The following is a 21,643-nucleotide window of genomic DNA, read 5'->3' as shown; positions in this document are numbered from 1 at the left end:
TTTGCCACCATTTGTGATATTTTATTATTTCTATTCCCATTGTTATATCTTGAATGGTTTTGTTTAATTCCTTCATATATTTGATTGTGTTTTCCCGTATTGCTCTAAAGGCTTTATGTATTTCCTCTTTAAGGACTTCTAAATGTTTACTTGTGTTTTCTAATATTTCTTCAAGGGAGTTATTTTTATCTTCCTTAAAGTCATCTATTATCTTCAGGAGATGGGATTTTAGGTCAGAATCTTACTTTTCTAGTGTATTGGGCTATCCAGGGGTTGCTGTGGAGGGAGAATTGGGTTCTGAGGGTGCCAAGAGACACTGTTTTCTGTTTTGTATGTTCTTGAGCATTTCTTTCACCATCTTTCTCTCTAATATTAACTGGCCTTGTTTTCTCTTACTGGAGTCTGTCTCTCCTTATAGGAAGTTGGTACTCTGTGAGCTGGGTTAGAGCAGGCCTTCTTGTAGGCAAATAGTGATCTCTTTGATTAGGGTTCCTGTGTCCCTAGTTAGGACAGGCCACCTGTGAAATTGGCTATGACAGATCTCCTGTGATTCTTGTTATGGTAGACCTCCTGGGAGTCAGGCTGTCTTTGTGTTTGGACAGGCCTAGTTGTGGACTAGAAGGAAGATGTGTCTCTGTCAGCACGGATGAGTCTTGTGTCCACTTGGCCCTTTGGGAGTCCCAGTTAGGCCACTTTGGGGGGTTGGAATCTCACCTGTGAGAATAGTTATGATGGACCTCTCCAGAGTTAGTCTATCTCTGGATGTTGTACAATACTTTCAAGGTTACATCTCTTAATGGTTAATTGAATTACTAGAAACAAGATTAAGACAAAAAAAGATTCTGAACTCTAGTGATTGTTTTTTTACTATGTTTTCCATTTGAATTTCATTGAACATTTTACATTTTCCATATCCATTTTCATTTCTTCTACTCCTCTTTCCTTCTTATTTTATTCTTTTCTCACTCAACTTTAGCAAATTTTCTTTAAATAATTTCTTCCTCTCTGACTCTACATTCATAAGATGAAGGCTCATAGTATGAGTCATCTTTTTCACTTTCTCTGTTAATTCATAGAAAATATTGTATGTAAGAATCCTATTCACAACCCTGAAAAACAATGTTGGGTTCCTTACGTCTGCATTAAAAATTTCAGAGAAGGTTGTTTTAACAGCTCTATGTTCTCAACCACTTCTCAAGCCTACATTACATTCTTCAGGTAATAGCCAGTTGCTACTTCTTCCTCAGACACTGAGAGGAAGAGATTGAAGAAAATAATTTTTTTCAGCCATAGATTGAGTGATGACACCTCTTTATCACCTCTTCATATTTTCCTGTTCACAAACAAGCCAGAGAATTACATTTCATGGACATGAAGGGTTAACATTTTCATTACATTTTTATTACATGTATTTTTTATATTTATTTATTACATGTATTACATGTATGTGTGTGTAGAGGGGAGGGGCACATATCACAGCATAGATATGGAGGTCCCAGGACAACTTGCAAGAGCCAGATCTCTCCTTCTACCATTTATTTCTCAGGGATCCAACAGTAAGTTATAAGTGCCTTATGTAGTAAACCATCCTGGTAGCATTCAGTCCTATTTCTTGATTGTATATACAATGGAAAGTGTTCACATACATGCTATTTGATCCCTTAGAATTAACTTTTATTCGTCAAATGTAAGTGTAGTCTCAGAGAATTACTGCTGAATAAACTTTTTCTCTCTTTATAAACTTTAGCTGGTTGTTTCAACTCAGCTCTTCTGGCTCAAAAATCCTCTCCAAGAGAATTTTTCAAAAATGAAAATATCAGCTTCTGACTGAAATGATCTGTTTGGCCTCAAACTAACTCCAGAAATCTACTCTAATCTTTTGATTCTCTGGCTCATTCTGTCTTTCTCTATACCCTGTTACTTTAAAACTATCATGGGAAAATTGCTTCCTCCTCTTCCTCGTCTTCCTTTCCTCTTCTCCTTTTCCTCCTTCTCCTGAATCAAGTTTTCTCTCTCTCTCTCTCTCTCTCTCTCTCTCTCATATTCTTGACACCAGTCTCTTAATCTCTTAATTCACTTCTCTTTTCTGTGATGATCTTGTGTGAAGACGATGTAGCCTCTCCTTGATTCATTCTGTTAAATATTTCTCCAATCCTTCAGTTTCTTTCTCCTTCAGATAGATATTTTTTCAAACTTGGCTCCATTCTTCTACAACTAATTTTAAATTCATTAGCAAATTAAACAGGTATATTATGGGTCTGCATTTCAGGTAGATTATGCAGTACTACTGGGTATGTCCATTCTGGTTTGATCATATAGACCTAGAAGATCTTTGGCAGTAACCCCGTGCCAGAACAGCCATTTTACTGGATTAAAATTCCTCAATAGGATGCTTAATCAGTTGTCTTTGTAGTAATCCAAGGGAGTCATCCTGTATGAGGCTGAGTTTGACCAAATTATATAAGCCATTCAATGATACCAATAAGCCTTAGAATCACAGCTCTACCAGAAGAGTCAAGTCAGTGTATTTTCTATAGAAAGAAGGGATTTCATCTATCAAAGCTTGATGTCTGCTGGTCTTGGAAAAGAACAGTGGCTTGATTTCTTGAGAGATATCAAGTCAGTCTGATACTTTGATCAGAGCATTGTGCAGCCTTTAGTAGGCATAGTTGAGAAGTCTACTATGCTGACTTCTTACTCTAGAAATTGTTCGGAGATAATATATATATACGTGTGTGTGTGTGTGTGTGTGTGTGTGTGTGTACGCTTTGATTAATGTGAAAATATATGCTATGCTTGTAGTATTAACGTGAAAGAATAGAAAAGTATTCAATGACAATCTTTGATATTTTAAAGAATTGAGATACGAGGTAATGAATTGGGGAAAGTTTTTTTCACTTTCATCTCTTCTCTATTATATTATTTACTTTATTCCCAACACCAAGTATTTGCACTTATCACTTTACACCTATCCTTTCCATATGACATTCTCTATAGCTACTTCTTTCTTTTCAACTTCATATAAATTGACACTGAGAACATTTAGGTTACTCTAAAATAAAAAATGTACATGTTGACTGCAGGAGGTCAAGTAGTGGATGAACATTCAAAAGATGAAGAAATGTCCCCTAAATAGATCTCAGTATAAGGCATTGTCATTCATTGTCACAGTGTAACTCTGGAGGACTAAGTAACACATTTTTTTTTTCAGATAAATATATTTCAACATAAACATAATGCAATAATTGAGAGTTATAGAGTTGCAGATTCTTATTAATCTTTGTTAACTTACTGATTAGTTGTGACAAGAATATATAATGTGAGACTTATCTTCTGTTCTGTTTTGTTTTAATTATTATACTTAACATTTTATGGAAAATTATTTTTCCCACATAGTATATCTTAATTTTGATTTCCTTCCTTCTACACTTTCTAGTTCCTCCTCACCTCCTTTCTTAAGTGGAACTACCCCTTTTCCTTCTTAATTAGAATATAAACAGGCACCTAAAAATAATAGTAATACAAAATAAACAAATTGGAATAGGACAAAAAATAAAATAGAACCCAAGAAAAGGCACAAGAAACAGATATATACAGATTCTTACATTCACACACTTAGGAATCTGATAATAACACAAAACAGGATGCCATAATATATATGCAATGGACCTGTAGAGTAAAAAAAAATGGATAACTAAAAACTAAAAGTGTGTATGTGTGTGTGTGTGTGTGTGTGTGTGTGTGTGTGTGTGTGAGAGAGAGAGAGAGAGAGAGAGAGAGAGAGAGAGAGAGAGAGAGATTGGAGAACTGACAACAAGAGAGAGATTGGAGAACTGACAAAACTTTATTAGACTATGAATTTTTAAAAACATCAATTTTGTTGGTCTCTACTGCTGAGCATCAGGCATACATTTTAGAATAGTGGGTTTCCACATTTTGACTCTCTTCAATAAAACTAAATTTTTATTTGAAAGTAGTTATCAATTGACGGTAGTTGCAAGGTTAGGAATGGGAGATTTCGGTGTTAGGAATGGGAGTATATGTGTACTTCTTTAAGCTCTAGGAGTCCAACTGGTACAGACTTGAGCAGACTTTGTGCATGACTTCTGTTTCTGTTAGTTCATATGTGTATCAGCCCTGTTGTACCTAAAAGGACCGATTCTTTAGTGTCTTTCCTCTTTCTTTCTGCCTCTTTTTATATTCTTTTGTATTCTTTCTGCCTCCTTTATCTCAGAAATTTCTGCACCATGAAGGGAGATAGCTTAGTATCCCAAGGTATCTCACTCTTTTCATAATATCTGGGTTTGGGTCTCTATATGTTTTTAACATCTGGTATGGCAAGATGTTTCTCTGATTATGTCCAAGTACTGATCTATAAATATAAAAGTGTAAGTATAAAAGTATGTTAATAGAAATCAATTTCTTGTGACATTCCTTTAGGAGAATAATGGTATTTTCTTTTACTTTACTGTAGGTACATATGTTATTTAGATTCAGATTCATGATCAATTAAGTACTGTCTGGTTACTATGGAGTGGGCCTTCAACCAAAGCTATTGATTAGTTACTCATGTAAACTTTGTGCCAACATGTTATTAGCTATCCTTGTGGAAGGATACCATTATAGACGGAAAAGTTTGTAAGTGTGATGGTGTGTTTAAGTTTCTCCTTTAGTAGTGGGAAAAGAAGCTCTGATTATCAATAAAACTAGTCCATAAGGGTAAAGGTCATACATAGGCAGCACAACAACTTCTCTGTTCATTGAGTTGTATCAGTGTTATCTTTAGCAATAAGGCCTTGACTTCAGTTTGGATAACAACCAACAGCTTCAGCAAAAGCCTGTATTGTTTGAAGATTCCCGTTGGACATCTTTGGAAACAAATCAATTACATGTACCAAATCCTAGGACTGGAAGCTTCATCGGGTAACAAATTTGGGAAAGTAGGGATACATCTCTTCTGTTATTTGACAGGTTCATATAGATTGCCCTGATATTTATATATGTCTTAGGAAATTTGTCTTGTATTAGCTTTCCATGCTAGTATTCTAATGGCCAGTAATCTTAGCACTTTTGCTATATTCTCTCCCCTCTCTCATTCATTCATAACTACCTATGTGTTAGAGGTTTTATTGCTGTAATGAATCCTCTGAAATCCTTCCCACCTCCTTATCCAACTGCTCTCAATATTATTTTACTTTCTCTTTTATACTTCAATTCCATTTTAAATAACAGTCTTTAGACTTAATTATTTATATTGCATAGAATTAACTGTTTTTACCCATAACTAATTAGCAGCTTGGGATTGAAGATTTATCTCAGTAGAGGTGTATTTGTATTTCAATGTCATTAACCATGGTTTTGGTTCTCAGCACCAAATGGGAGGGAGGGAGAGAGGGAGAGAAAGAGAGAGAGAGAGAGAGAGAGAGAGAGAGAGAGAGAGAGAGTGCAAAGAAGGGAAAGAAGTAGATAGGGAAAATGGGAGAGAGGTAGAGAGGGAGAAAAGAGAGAAAGAGAGAATTTAGCCTAATTTTTAGTGAGTTTTTTTATCAGTAGTTTACTTCTTACATAAAGCTAGGAAAGTGTCCAAGATCATCTTCCAACTGCTCACATTCCAAGACATATGACCACTTTTCTATCTTGTGTGTCTCATGAGCCTTGCCTCCCTGATGGAGAGAATGATTCAATTCCCATTACACTCCATGAAATGTACTTTGGATAGCCTGCCCAATGTCTTTTTGTGTTATTATAAGCAATTGCTAAACATATTCTTTTATTACACATTGACGGCATTAAGAAGCTTCAAATGACTAAGCATCTCCTTACCCAGTGGAACCCATTTATTATTTCCTGGTATATGCGTGAGGAGCTCTGAAATGGCTCTAGAACTAAAAGAACATATTGTCCTTTCAGAGGATCTGAATCACTTTCCAACACTAAAAGGTCAGATCAAAGATCTACAACTCCAGTTCTATTGAATCTGATATCCTCTTCTGGCCTGTACAGGGTCCAAACACACATATGGGATAAATACATACAAACAGGCAAATAGTTAAATAAAGAAAACAAAAATGAACAAATAATTATGAAAAAATGAATCCTTCTGCTTCTATTCACATTGAAATACCACTTTAGCTCATTAGTGCTTCATCTTTGGAATGTATCTGTATTATCAGATACACATAGAAAGAGAAAACAATATAAGTCATGCATTTTTGTCATAAATGTACTCATGAAATATGATAAATATAGAAGATTAAGACAAGAATGACCATAATATTCATTCTCATGTGTCTCCTTCATATTTAAAAGATAAATCCTGCATAAGAATATCAATATGCCTCCAATTTGGGTTCTCACTGCTTGCATGACTTGGAGAACCATTAGGAAACAAAACACTGACCAAAAGAAATTTTGGTTGGCTAATTTTTCATTGTCATATTTTTCTGTTATGAAGATATGTCTTATATATTTCATAAATTTAGTCATGTGTAATTCCTTGTCAATAATAAATTCAAGAAAGAATTACCATTTTGGAGGAAATTAATAAAGTGCAAGCAATTTTATATCATTTATTCATTTACATACCTCAAATGGAGGGATATCTAAAATTATTCCATAAAAATCTCAATTCATGATAAGAATATATTCATACCTTTGTGAAACATTTGAATAAATAGTCAAGAAATGGACATTTGATACATTAAGTTAAAGACAGTTAGTAGTTTTGTTGATGAATTCAAAAGCATATTATTCAGTTGGCTCATGGGCTGTGTATGTGTGTGTGTGTGTGTGTGTGTGTGTGTGTGTGTGTATGTGTGTTTGTATATGTGTGTATTATGTGAATGTAAGTTTGATAACTTTTGTGTTGATACATGTGTGGATGCCAGAGGTCAATTTTAGGTACTATGCTCTATGTTTCTCCACCTTATTTGTGGAGAAGCATATCTCACTAAAACTGGAATTTGATACTTCAACTAGAGTGATTGGCCAGATTGAGTTGGTCCTTATAGAATCTGAATACAGAACTCTGCTCTTTCAACACTCCTTTCTCACAGTCCCATTTTAATAGCTCCTCACAGACCCTTTGGCTCCTGTACCAATGTCTATATTGCATTAGAAAGGAGGAAAAAAATAAAAAAGAAGGAATATCTGAATTTCTTGTCTTTCTAGTATGTCAAAAGATTCAGAATGATCAAAGAACTGGACAGTAAGTGAGCTAAGACTAAGCTTCAGATTTGGTGACAGATTTCATCTTAAACCCATAAATAGGCAACACAGTAAAACACTTGACATCTTGCTTTCACCTCTGAATGTGTGTGCAAATATGCATTTTCTACAAAATTTCATACATGTATCATATATATATATATATATATATATATAAATAAGTAAATAAGTGTTTTAGAAGATACTTTTATATAGCCTTTATTCAATATTTCAAATTAAATATATTTTATCAACAATATTAGTAACTTCTTGTGGCAAATGATGAATGTTAAGTCAAATAAGCCATTTAAAAATTAAGATCTCAAAATAAAGTATTTAAAATACAAGTTGATTTCTATGTATGGAAATGTAGTTCATCAGTGATAGCCAGCCAATTTGGGATCATAAAAATTTTAGGACACAGTTTTCTTTCCACTGTCATCATTTTTGTATCATTTTAGAAAGTATTGGTAGAAAACAGGGAAATAAACCTCTGTTTTAGAACACTGAAAGGAGGTGAAAATGTCAGAATCCAAGAAAAGATGCCTTTCTTTAATGTGCAGATAGTTGGGAAACAGCTCAGATTCTTCCCATTCATGTCTATTCAGCATGGAATTCAGATGGAGTTAAACCATCTTATCTGTATGTGAAAAAAATGAATAAAGGGTAACAATGTGTTCCAAAGAACAGGAGGCAGCATTAGAGAGAGAGAGAGAGAGAGAGAGAGAGAGAGAGAGAGAGAGAACTTTCCTGTAAGAGCATCTATATTTTACTTCCTCATCACTATCCTCTTACATTCTAAGTGTATACACTAAGATCCACAATGAGCTACTACTATTAATTGTCTTTATAAACAGATTAACTCGCAGTATATTGTGGGGTCAAAGATATCTTACCTGTCTCTATGTGTTGAAGTATTTAGACTCAGAAATCAAAGCTCTGGTCTCTGCTCAGTCATTTTAAAATCAATAAATTCAGGCCAAGGTAAGAGGATTTGCTACACAAACCTGATAACTTGAGTTAAAATATACACATCCCACATACGAATCCAGCTGTAACCATGTGTACATCAGCATCATGGAAAGAGATGACAAGATATTTGAATAATTGATAATTGACGATTGAATTCAGTGAGAGAATTTGTCTCACAGGAATAAATCCTAGTACAATAGAATAGGACACTGGGCTTTATCCTTCTCTAGTCACTGCATGTGCATGCATAGATATACCATGAACACTACTCCTCATATACTTAAACATACATACACAACTAGTGGATCTACACAACAGCTGCACAAACATGGTACAGGCTGTCTAAGTTGTTATAAAAATGAGTGGGCCTGTCTGTGCAGATATGCTCATTTCTCTCTGGTCCAGTGAATTGGAGGCTCTAAGGGTAGTTTCAGATCTTCAGACATTTGAACCTGACCACCAAATACATAGGACATTTGACATAATTACTAAGTAAATTAATAAATTATTTGTTTAACAAAATTAATGAATGTCAGGAAGGTGACTCTGTATGCAGAGAAACTACTTTTAATTTTGATGATCCTAGTTCAATACCACAGGTCTACATTGTGAACGTAGAGAATTCATCCTCCCAGGTTGTCCTTTGACCTCCACATTGGACCTGTGGCCCATAAAGGTGAAAAGGAAAACAAATGTATACACTAAGTAAATTTAAATAAATAAATATTTTATCAACAATATTAGTTATTAAACATTAAGAAGATTAATGACAAATTTTCTAAAACTATATATTTGTAAAGCCAAGTAGCTCAATTTGTGTGAAATTCTTGTCAGAGATAATACTATGATGACTCTTACTAGAAATGTCTGTGTAAATTGCCATGCAATTAAACCCAAATCATTTATTTACAAATTCTAATTTTTGAGACACAGAGCATATGTTTTCCAGTCTACTTAATTTCCTTAAGTACTCTCTTGGAGACTTTGGAATTAGAATTTCATTCATTATATCTTATATGCTTGAATCATTTGCCCATAATAAAATTGATGAAAGAGTCAAAATGGAGCATGTGTATGTGTGTTTCTTGTTTGAGTATTATGTATGTGAAGATCTCCTCAGCCTATGATAAAAGTTTTCCCCTAGAAGAGACAGATTTTCTGCTGAGGTTACTTACAAAGTCAAAGCTGCATTACTGCACCATCAAGAGATTTGAGGGAGGATACACAGTATGCTAAGTATCCTGTGAAGGATATAACCACCACCCTCTCTGTACGGGTATACATCTTCTCAGTTATGAGAAAAATCTGATTGTTTGCCAGTCTTTTCTTTATGATCCCTGGGGAGTATAACAAATATTAATAATAAATTACTCATGTCAGATGTCTAAACCATCTCTTACTACTATTTCTACAGTGATTTCAAGAATGTAAATCTACCCTTCATAAACATCTTGACTTGGCTTCCATCTTTTGGGCCTGCTGGCTCATGAGATGATGAGCTTGTTTTAGTTGCCTAGAAAATGACATATTTTAAAGATGTGAAGATGAGCATTGTAGGTTATTCTCCTGAGGAATCTCACAGTGAAATTATTTTGTGACTTTTGCTTATACTAGGGAAACTGGAAATGCAGGACAGTATAGAAAAATTACATACATAGTTCCTTCATCCTTTTTTTACTGTTTTGAAAAAAAAGTCATGTATGGGACTGGGTTTTTCATTTGAGACAGATGCTCACATAGCCAGGGATTGATGATTTATTTGTTTCTGACTGTATGCAAACAGGTGCAGTTATGCATGCATGTGTGTGCTTGTGTCTGTTTATATTCATATGGGAGTGCATATATGTGAGTGCTTGAGAGAAGAGAGAGATTTGAATACCAAATTCCAGCCATTTTGCTTCTATAGGCAACTCCTTTACCTACTAAGCCATCTCCTCTTCCTTTGCACTTTATATTTTAATTGAAGATCCCAGCCTCCTATGTAGTTGAAGATAATCTTGGACTCCTAATTTTCCTGTCTCTGCCTTCTGAGTTCTCAGATCATTCTTTACATCACTTTGTACAGTTTTATTCAATGCTGAGCCAAAGGAAGAGCTTCTTATATGTTCAGCAAGAATTCTATCAAATAAAATGTATCCTCAACTTGGACATGAGTTAATAAGCTGTGAATAAACTAAAAATATTTCTTTAGGAAGCCATTCTCTTTTTTTTAGAGAATTGCTTTTTTTTAATTATGTATGTGGATGAATTATATAGGAACTCAAGAAAATTTCTGAAGCTGTTTCCTTCCCTCTACCAACAGATCTGAGACTTGGGCAGTAAGTATCTTCTCACATGAGTCATCTTCCTACTATGCAATATTTTTACTTACTTGAAACAGTTGTAGAATCTCTAATAATAGATGACCTGTTTTTAGTACAATCACAAAACATGTTTGAATACCCCCAATGTAGGCATATGATGAGAAGGTATTTCCTTATTCTTTTGTTATTTGTGAGCTCAACAGATGTTACAGGGGCTAAGATAAAGAATGGATTGATTGATAATTCAAACATAAACCATTTCCAATGCTCTTCAAGAAGAATGTATTCCTTCCCCTTTCAGTTTATAAAAAGATAAGGCCAGAATCTTAGGCCACTTTCTCTCATATATTCTTAAAAGACACTAAATAATTATTATTAATAATAATAATAATAATAATGCTTAATATATAGGCCTGAATTATTTCCTAAAGCATCCCTGGAGCCAAGCCACTCCTCTGTTTCCCATTACTGGATTAGGTGAATCAATGAGTTGAATGATGGCTTAGTTCCTTTTATAGAAAGCTCTGATTATTAAGAAAAAGAAATTCCGTCAATTCCAGGAATTAATTGGAATACACTCCATAATAGTTATGAATTAGTGCTTAGTGTTTAATGATTCAGGAGTAAACAATTGCATTTTCACATTTTTTTTTCATGTACACTTTGGAAGAGAAAAAGAAATCATGTAATAAAATGTGATACAAAAAAAGAAGCCTGGAAGGTAGACTGTGAAGCATCTGATTCATAAATACCTGTAAAAGAGATATGATGACATGGCTCAGTTGCTAAAACACTTGTTTTAGGTTCAAACCTGAGGTCCCTAATTAGGATCCTCATGTAAAACTTGGGCTGTAACTCCTGCCATCATTTGTAGTTCAGGAAGGAGTTAAGGGGGATAAGACAAGTTATAATACTTGGAGTTCACTAACCAGTCTAATCAGTGGTACTGATAAGCTTCACGCTCAGTGAGATTCTGTCTCAAATGATAAGAATAATGTAGACCAAGGAACACACTTGATATTGACCTTTCACTTCTATTAATACAAGTACATGTGTTCATACAAGATCACCAATACTCAGCTGTGAACACACATACACACATAAAAGCTGTTTCTGTCTCTCTGTCTTTCTCTGTCTCTGTCTCTCTGTCTCTCTCTGTCTCTATCTCTCTCTCTGTCTCTCTCTCTATGTCTGTCTCTCTCTGTGTCTCTGTCTCTGTCTCTGTCTCTCTCTCTCTTTCTCTCTCTCTCCATACACATACAAATGAGCAACAGAGTCTATAGAGAGAAACAAAGGGGTGGTATAGGAATAAAGAGAATCAAATATTAAAATGTGACAGTCACTATAAAACGTTCTAACATGCCTTTTAACAATAGCCCCAATGAGACAGCCATTTTGTTCATTCTAAGTTTTAAATTTTATATAATAATGGCTTTAAAACTCTTAGATTAAATGTAGTTAATGTGTACAGAGAAATCAAGAGGACCCTCACAGATAAAAGAACTTGCTTTGCTTTTTTGCATATTAAAGCAGAGAAAGGATAATGCAGACAGAATCAGCTAGGAGAAGGAAAAGGTTGGAACTTCTGAAATTGCTCAACAAGTAAAACTGTTTGCCACCAATCCTTGTTGTGGATAGCCCTGGCATTGTATTTTGATGCTAATTCCCATTTCCTGTGAAAGGCTGCAGAGGAGGAGTGAATTCACCCAAGTGAATTCTAGTAAACCTTCTGCCCTCCTTATTTTATAAAATAAAGGCTGGAGCCAGTGATTGGGCCAAAAAGGGGAGATGGAGAAATAAAGGTTGGTAGGAAGAGAGCAGAGAGAGAAGAAAGAGAGGACAACTGAAGACCAAGAAGGAGGTGGAAGGACAAATGCAACGTCTGGAAAACCAGCAAGTTATAAGGGTCTCATAGGTGGGGAATAGAATAGTGAAGTGGTGAACCTGCCAAATCTAGGCATGCAGCATATATTCATAATTATTGAGTTGTGTTTTCATTGATCGGCCTTATTTGGGTTGGGAATTTACCGCAACAAATCCTAATTTTTATCATATGGGATCCATATACTGAAAGGAAAGAACAGACTTCTGAAAGATGTCCTCTGACTTTCACACACCCACACACACACTCAAACACACAGACACTCACACACACCTTTACATAAACATATCGACCTGCACTCACCCAAATAAATTTAGGAAATATTTTTAAAGTAAGAAAACATTTTAAGTTAGAAAACACAAAATGAAGAGTCCATAAAATGTCAACAACCAGCAATAACTGCATGCTACATTTTTCCACAAAGTAAGTGTTTTATAGGAATTAAGAACCTTAATTTTATCAAATCATTTAGTTTCGTTAACACTGTTTTCAAACACCTCAACAAGCACATATTGTATTTTTATAGAAATGGAGGTTAGGAAAAATTTCTACTCTTTATTGCCTTTTGATTATTCTTTAGAGAAGTCTACTGTCAGATGAGCAAACATTTGTATATGCAAACTTACTTTTTTGTGTGCATGTACTGTTAGTATTCTGTCTAAACTCCACCTCCACAGTTACTTTTTTGTGTGCATGTACATTTGCATGTGCGTGTGTGCGTGTGCGCGTGCGCGTGTGCGTGTGCGTGTGTGTGTGTATGCGTGTGTGTGTGTGTGTGTGTGGTTTCATTCACATATGAAAGCCAAAGTTAAATTCTGGTGGTTGTTTCTTTGTGCTGCTCATCTTGTCATCTTATACAAGGGGTTTCACAAGCATAGGATTCAGTTATTAGACTAGGGCTAGTCTGTATTTGGCAAGAATCCTCCAGTCTCTGCCCTCTATCACTTGGATTAACAAGTTCTCTCTGCCATATTTGGCTGTTTTGCAAGTGAATAGAGTTTGAATGCAGGTGCTGGTGCTTACAGGGTCCATTACCATAATCTAACAAGCCATCTACCCAGCCCCCTTGCTGTTGTTGTGCAACTAGTGTTACTTATCTGGGTCTAGAGCACAAATGGAACCTCTCAGAAGCCTTTGTGATGGGGACACATGATTGTTCTTCCCCTTTGTGCTTTTTCCTTTTTGTCTTTTTGCTTGGCTCCCCACACCAGTGGCATCTCAAGAAAAAAATAAAGAAAATCCCAATATTTACCTTACTGATTTATAGGAATTTAAAATAGTAGGCTGAGAAGATTTATAATTATACCTGTCTCTCATGGCATAATGACTTAATTAAAATACCCTTCCTGAGATTTTGCACGGTGTGAAGTACACAGCTGCGCTGGTTCTGGTGGATTAAAATGTTGTGAAGTGCAGAAGCCTGAGCCTTTTGATTGTATGTGTGTTAAATATTTAATACAAATTTTCTTTTCTCTTTTTCTTTATTTTCCTTGTTCATTTTTTTTTGATAGTTTCTTTACTTACACTTCAAATCTTATCCTCTTTCCCAGTCCCCACCCAGAAACTCCCTATCACATCCTTCCTCCCCTGCTTCTATGAGGGTGTTCACCCACCCACCCATCCACTCTTGCCTCCCTGGCCTCAAATTCCCCTACACTAGGGCATCTAGTTTTCACAGGACTAAGGGCCTTTTCTCTCATTGATGTCCGGCAAGGCCATGCTCTGCTATATTTTCAGCTGGAGCCATGGGTCCCTCCATGTGTATTCCTTGATTCGTGGTTTACTTCCTGGGAACTCTGTGGGTTCTGGTTGGTTGATATTATTGTTATTCCTATGGGGTTGCAAATCCCTTCAGCTCCTTCAGTCCTTTCTCTAACTCTTCCATTGGGGACCTCATTGGGAACCCATGCTCAATCTAATGGTTGGCTGTAAGCATCTGCTTCTGTATTTGTCAGGCTCTGGAAGAGCCTCTCAGGAGACAGCTACATCAGACTCCTGTCAGCATGCACTTCATGGCATCCACAATAGTGTCTGGATTGGATACAATAGTGAGTATATATGGGACAGAGTATGTATGGGATAGATTGCCAGGTGGGGCAGTCTCTGGATGGCCTTCCCTTTAGTCTCTGCTCCACACTTTGCATATTTGCTCTCATGAGGATTTTGTTCCCACTTCTAAGTAGGATCAAAGGACCCAGACTTTGGTCTTCCTTGTTCTTGTGGATTCATGTGGTCGGTGAGTTATATCATGGATATTGTGAGCTTTTTGGCTAATATCCAGTTATCAGTGAGTACATACCATGTGTGTTCCTTTGTGATTGGGTTACCTTACTCAAGATGATATTTTGTAGTTCCATCCAGTTGCCTGTATATTTCATGAAGTCATTGTTTTTAATAGCTGAGTAGTACTAAATTGTGAAAATGTACCATTTTTTCTGTATCCATTCCTCTGTTGAAGGACATCTGGGTTCTTTCCAGATTCTGGCTATTATAAATAAGGGTGCTATGAACATAGTAGAGCATGTTTCCTTTTGTTTTAATATGTGCCCAGAACTGGACTCCTCCATTTCATCAGCCTTCAAATGAATAATACCTGTGCATGAGTCCAAAGATATGTAAAGGTAAAGTTGCCCAAGATGCAAAAATAGACATCAAACATAGCTCCCTGCATTTGACCAGAGGCTTTCTCCAATTACAAATTATTATATTCGTCTTGTTTTGCTTAATTATTCAATTTAAGAGCATTACAAAATGGTTTGGAGAAAAATTATTGTTTTTCTTTTTCTACATACCTAGACTTTTATGAGAAAAATTCTGTTATTTTCACTCTGAATGGCAGACTTTTCCTACCTCATCCTTTTTAAGTAATATCTAGTGAAGTGGATATAATTGAAAACTATTTGCTGTGCATCCATGAACACCAATGTTGGTATACCCAGGAACCATAAAAAACAAGTAAGACATGGGCTCACACTTTTATTTTCAATAATGACGAGGCAGAGAAAGAAGAATCATTAAGTGTTGTTGACCAGCAAGCCAAGCCCAATAGGTGAGCTCCAACTTCAATGAGTAATCCTATCTTAAAAAATAAAGTGAAGTAACTGAAGAAGACATTTTGCAATGTTGACCTCAGGTCTCCATACACATGTACAATTGAATAAGCATGCACACGTGCACTCTCTCACTCTCTCTCTCTCTCTCTCTCTCTCTCTCTCACACACACACACACACACACACACACACACACACACACACACAGAAGAGGTGATATCAATTAGATCTACCAGAGAAACATAAATTCTGGACTTTACTTCACAGTGGATATAAATGCTTGCTTTCTGAGGACTAATTTTGAATATTCTAATGTCTGAGAAGGAGAAATTTTATGAACTAAAATATCTTTTCTGGGTACATGAAATTGCAGATATGTATTGGCTGAAAGAGCTGACTGGCTGGTCTAGTGTGCACACATGTAAGGTTCTTTGTATGTGTGCAGGGGTACAGGTACATATATGAAGGAGAGGTTAGCTGACGATTGCCAATTTTTTAACAACATGGTCTCTCATGGGCATCTAAGTGACAAATAAACTAGGATGGCTTGCTAGCTAGCCCCAGGTATCGATACTTTCTAGCACTGGAATTAATTACAAGCACATACCACAACTTTTTTTTTAAATATCGCATGTTTTCTGGAATGCCAAATTGAGGTTCTAATGCTGGAAGAAAAACACCATATACCTGCATTAGCTCCCAGCTTCCAGTTCTCAACTCTGTCCCTCCACCCCAAGCTCCTAGTACTCAGCCTGAGCTCTGAGCTTGTTGCATATAACTTCTCTGCAACTTTAAGTTTTCATGCATTTAACATTGTTACTAATAGTTCTTACCAATAAGCATTGCAAAATTGCAATATGTATTTACTGAAAATTTATTCATTTAAGGGATAATTATTTGTGTATTTGTCTTTGAGTGTGTATGTATACATGTGTATGAGAATCAAGTATGTATGTGTTTGTGTGTGTGTGTATGTGTGTGTGTGTATATATGTGAGAAAGAGCAAGAAAGAGAGAGACAGAAACAGAGAGAAGTATTCCTGTCAATGTGTCAATATGTGTGCCTATGTACACACATTTAGAAATCAGGGCAGAATACCGAAAGTCTCCCATAATTATTGCCAAGCCTATTGTCTTAAGGTAGGCATTCACATGGAACCAGAAGCTCATTTTCCAGCTAGACATTCTGCAAGAGAACACTTGCATCTGGCCATCTCTGCCCTATCCTGTTTGTGTTAAAGGTATACATGGCCATATCCAGCAATATACATGAGTTCTAGGGATTTAGATTTGGATTATAGAGTCAACACTATTACTCACTCTATAATCTCGCTAGCTATTGCCCTATTTATTTTGATACTTATTAAAAAGAAATCCAGTGATATCATCTGGGCAATCAAGAGACTATAATGGAATTGTATTATTGGTATTTGTGTGTGAAATGTGAGGAGCCATAGGATAATCCAGACTTACTCTAATCTTCCTGATGTGAATGCTGAGACATAAATCTAGGTGTTTCCACAGCAGAAATTGCTCTTAACCATTGAACTATCACTCTAGACCCTAGGCCATGTTATAGAAAGAACTAAAGGAAAATCTGTTACATAAATTTCACCAAAAATATAAGAAGTGCATATATGCAATGTTTTGTCATGGTAAGAGGACTGTAAATTCATGAAACTCCAGTCTAAAAGCAAATTCTGTTTCCCTACTGCTGAGTAATCATATTCAAAAATAGGAGGGTTTAATGCAAAGGCTAAAAATTGAGTATAGGAAGAATATGAGTGCCAAAGATGAAATGTCATTTTTGTCAATATTTTTACTACTGTCCCTGTTGTGGGTTTAAACAGACCTTTAGTGCAGACTCAAGTTAGTTGTTTTTAGTTTTTCTGACTTCACTTTTTTTTTAAGTCACTGCATTGTGATAAAAAGTTTTTAAGTCATTTTAAGGCTGTACACAATCTGTACCCGAGAGTCCATGAGAGTATCAGAGAGTAATTTGTTCTGCTTTTTCTATTTCACATTACCTCTTTGCTTGAGGATCATCTCCCAGTGGGAATATTGCAGCTGCTTTATGAGTGTAGGTCTTTACATATTTGACAGCTATTCAAAAGTACTTAACACGGATTAAACACATATTGGAAAATAATATATTCTACAGAGAGGCAATCAACTTTCATCACATGACATCTTCTAGTCTTACTAAATCCTTGAGATATATTATTTGCATATTAAGTATTTTCTTCAGGAAGTCTTAGTCAAAATGGGATTGTGCTAGACTCTTAAGTGAGTATTTCTCCATGAAAATCTATGTTTCCTATCATGGTTACTTCCAAAGTCCAGGACTATGAACCACTGTGGAAATGTACTTTTGATTATAAAATGTTCTTCATGGGCTTCCATGTTTAAGCACTTAGTCCAAGGTGCAGGCACTGTGTGAGAAATTTACGTACTGTTTACTTGGTACAGTCTTGACACACCATGTATATTACAAGGTATAGATTTAGAATCTATTGGTTTTTTAAGTCTCTATCCTTTCTCAATATGTAGAAAATGTGATTGACCAACCACACATCCTGCTGGTGTAACTTCTCTATTGTGATGGACTATATACCTTCTCAATATGTTATCCGAAACAAAGTTTCTCCCCAAAGTTGCTTTTTTGTTCAAGGTATGCCATCACACTAATAGAAAAGTTGGTGCTACACCTTGCCTAAGAAATGTACACATTTAGTAACTAGAAGTCTTAGACAGACAACTATAGATAGAAGGCCACTGAGGGAAGTTCAGAGGTTGAGTGCTATTGTCATTCCCTTTATTTTACAAAAATCACTCTGCCTGTTTGAAGAATTCACTTGAGGTAGAGAAGCACAAAAAATAGCTAAGTATATCTAATGTTTTCTCTTACAGAGATGCAGAGAAATAGTATGAGTATAATAAGAGTTTGCAAATAGAGAATTAACACTTTTCCAATGAATTATAAGTTCAACATTAGTAATATTACAAGAAATTATTTAGCATTGAGCCTAAGTAGAAGGTTGACATTAGTAAAGTAAGTGTCACTCCACAGAGCTGAGAAGAGGTAAGAAACAGGAAATACCAGGAGCGACAAGTCAGAGAGTGGACAGTTCTTGCAAGTTAAGCAGCAAGACTTGAAATCACATATTTTCTAAAAATATTTTTTTGTGTGTGTGTTAGAACAAAAATGAAAACATTTTCCTCTAGTTATTAGAATGACCAAATTCAAGTAGTAGATCTTCAACACAATTCCATGCCTAAAGTCAGGAAACATCATTGAAAACAGAATAGAATAAAGTCCAGGAACAGAAAGAGTGACGTGAGATTATGTTTGGTAAGTATTAAATCTAGCAAACCTATTTATGTCTCTATTTATTATATATTAATAAATTTTCTTTGTAAAGTTTTCCATTTTTATAACCTTTTCTCTCTTAAGAAGGAAGATGATTCTTATCCTACTTTGAAGTCAATTCTGGTTTCAAAATATCTAGGAAACATTTTATCCACAGCAACTTGCTCAGATTGCAAAAATTTGGGATGTATAAATTTTATAGTTTTGAATATTTTCTCTGCTATCATTCAGTACTATCACCAGTTTTCTTTGAGAAATGTTTTTTAAAGTGTGTTTAATAGACATAATGATACTTGTTCCACCTACTTTTCTTGAGTTACTTTGGTATTTGTATCTCTAAAGAAATTGAATTCCATCAAAATTCTGTATTTTCTAATCAAGTTATTGATACAATTTTTAAATTGTCTCTAATTATCAGTAGTGGTGAGTCTGTATTTATGTTACCTTTTCACTACTGTTGATCATTTATGCTAGTTATATTTTCATAATTAATTTTTGTCAGCTTTATTGACCTTCTCAAAGGCCTAACTTGTATTTTTTTAAATTTTTCTCTTTGTTTGCTACTTTAATTTCAATAAATTTCAATGTGATCATTGTTGTATCTTATGATCACTATAAATAGATGTCTTATGATAGTCTCCTCTTAAATTTTTATTGTAATTATTGAGAGAGATAACCAAAGAACCATAGAGATAGAAAGGGAAGGGGACAGAAAAAGAGAGACAGAAACAGAAAGAGAGACAGAGAAAGCGACAAAGAGAATACCTTTTTTGTAAACGTAAATCTGGAGGTCAGAGGATTCCATCATTTCTTCCACTTTGTGGGTCCCAAAGATTGAACTCAGTTTTTCAGATTTGGAAGTATGCATCTTTATCTTCTGAGTGGCTTACATCTGAGAACTTTATAGTTATCTAAAATAAACACATGAAATGAACAGTAAGAACAGCAACACAGTCTTTGATATTTGGCAATTTCACCATTAAACCATTCAAGATTCATTTTACTTTTTCTTATGATTTCCTTTTGTCTTATGAGTAATAACATAATATGTTGCTTTCTGATGTTGATGAACATTCCAAAAATATTATATATATATACATATATATATATGAATATATGTATATATGTATGTATACATATATATATGTATGTATATATATATGTGTGTGTGTGTGTGTATGTTTGTGTGTGTGTGTGTATACATACATATATATTTAAAACCTTTTATGGTTTAAATATCTTTTGTTTTCTTTTTCTAAAATTGGTTTTACTGTTCTAAATCATTGGAGGTTCTTCCTCCTAATCTCATGTTCCCATAACTAAGACTCAGACTCAAAATATAGTTGCAAATATGTTGGCCATATAGCTAGGCTCTTTTCTGAATAGATCACAGGAGGATTTTTTACCTGTGCTCGGGTATCAATCATAGATCTTTTCACATCTTTCTGGATGAATCTACTTACTGGCACTATCCCAGAACTCTTTCTGCCTCCCAGATCTCCCATGTGCTGTTTCCTACCTTAGCCATTAGCTACCAAATTTTTATTCACAGGTGCCACATCCACTCAGACAGAAGATATTGTTCCCAGAAATTCTAATGTCATATCTTGGAATGTTACATTCATTTGATGTTCCTGGATATTGTTCCTATCTTTTTTTCCCCAGCATTTTTTTCTGAAGGTCTTGATGACAATTGATTCTTCAGAATTTCTCTTATGAATATGTCTACAATCAACACAAGATTGTTCCATCTTCACTGTTGAATCAATCAGTTGTCACGACTGTACACAGTTATACAACTGGAATATGGTTAGAATTTTCCAGGATAGGCATACTTAGAAGCAGAATTTACAGGCATCTAAGAAATCATTGAGTGTTCATTAAATTTAATTTCTTTCTTAACCAGCATGAGGAAAGTTTATTTGATTTTACTTGAAAGGAGAACAGCAATAACAGGGAAGATTGTGATGTTTGGCATGTGTCCTTTGTGAACAGTACTATAAATATGCCTATGGAGACCTTTGTCTATGTGACTGTTTCAGATCTGCCACCTGTTGTTTCTTTGGGTTGTCTTTGTTAACCTTAGAAAATTGCATAACTGAATTAAAGTTGTGAGTAGTGTTTTTAGAACATTTTAAAACTCTTACTAACAAAATGCAATTTTGCCAGCATAGACATGGCCTTGATAGAGGTGAAACAACATGTTTCCTTCTCCTTGAACAGTGCCTACTACAGGGCATGGATCTCTATTAGTGCCAATGGCTGCTGAAGACATAAGGCTTCTTTGTATAATAATGTATACATTTTCACATTCCTCCTTTGAGGAATGTCCTCCCTCTTAATGGCTCCTTGATAAAAAGAGACAAGAGTCTAGTAGGTAAAAATGTAGTCAATGTTTCAGCAAAATGGTCAATGGTAGGAACTTCAGGGAAGCTCTTAAGGCTGTCGTAAAGAACTCTGAAAATATGAGTTCAAAAATATATAATTTCTCAATTATGTATAATAATATATAATTTCTCAATTATGTATAATATAAGGATGCATTATATAAGGGCCTTCAGGAACCTACATGAGCAAAATCAGCTATACTATGAGGCAATTTGCCAGAAATATACCAAGGAAGGAATAAAAGATATTTGGGTAATGACGATCACAGGAGATATTATCCACCTAAGGTTTTTGTTTGTGTTTACAAAGGTGGACAAATTTCTGACTTCAAGATCAGGCTGGGACAGAGTAAATTTAGGTCCACAGCAAGACAAGGCATGTGCCATTGCACAGAATTTTTAGAATAGCAAGAGAGTACTGCTCGGAGAACTAACTCAAGCAGAAAATAAGGAGAGAACTGCTTAGAGATCTC

Source organism: Grammomys surdaster, unplaced genomic scaffold (assembly GCF_004785775.1).
Source record: "Grammomys surdaster isolate TR1022 unplaced genomic scaffold, NIH_TR_1.0 1087, whole genome shotgun sequence".
NCBI lineage: Eukaryota > Metazoa > Chordata > Mammalia > Rodentia > Muridae > Grammomys > Grammomys surdaster.
The sequence above is the reverse complement of the archived record's forward strand: the minus strand, read 5'-3'. Positions refer to the sequence as shown.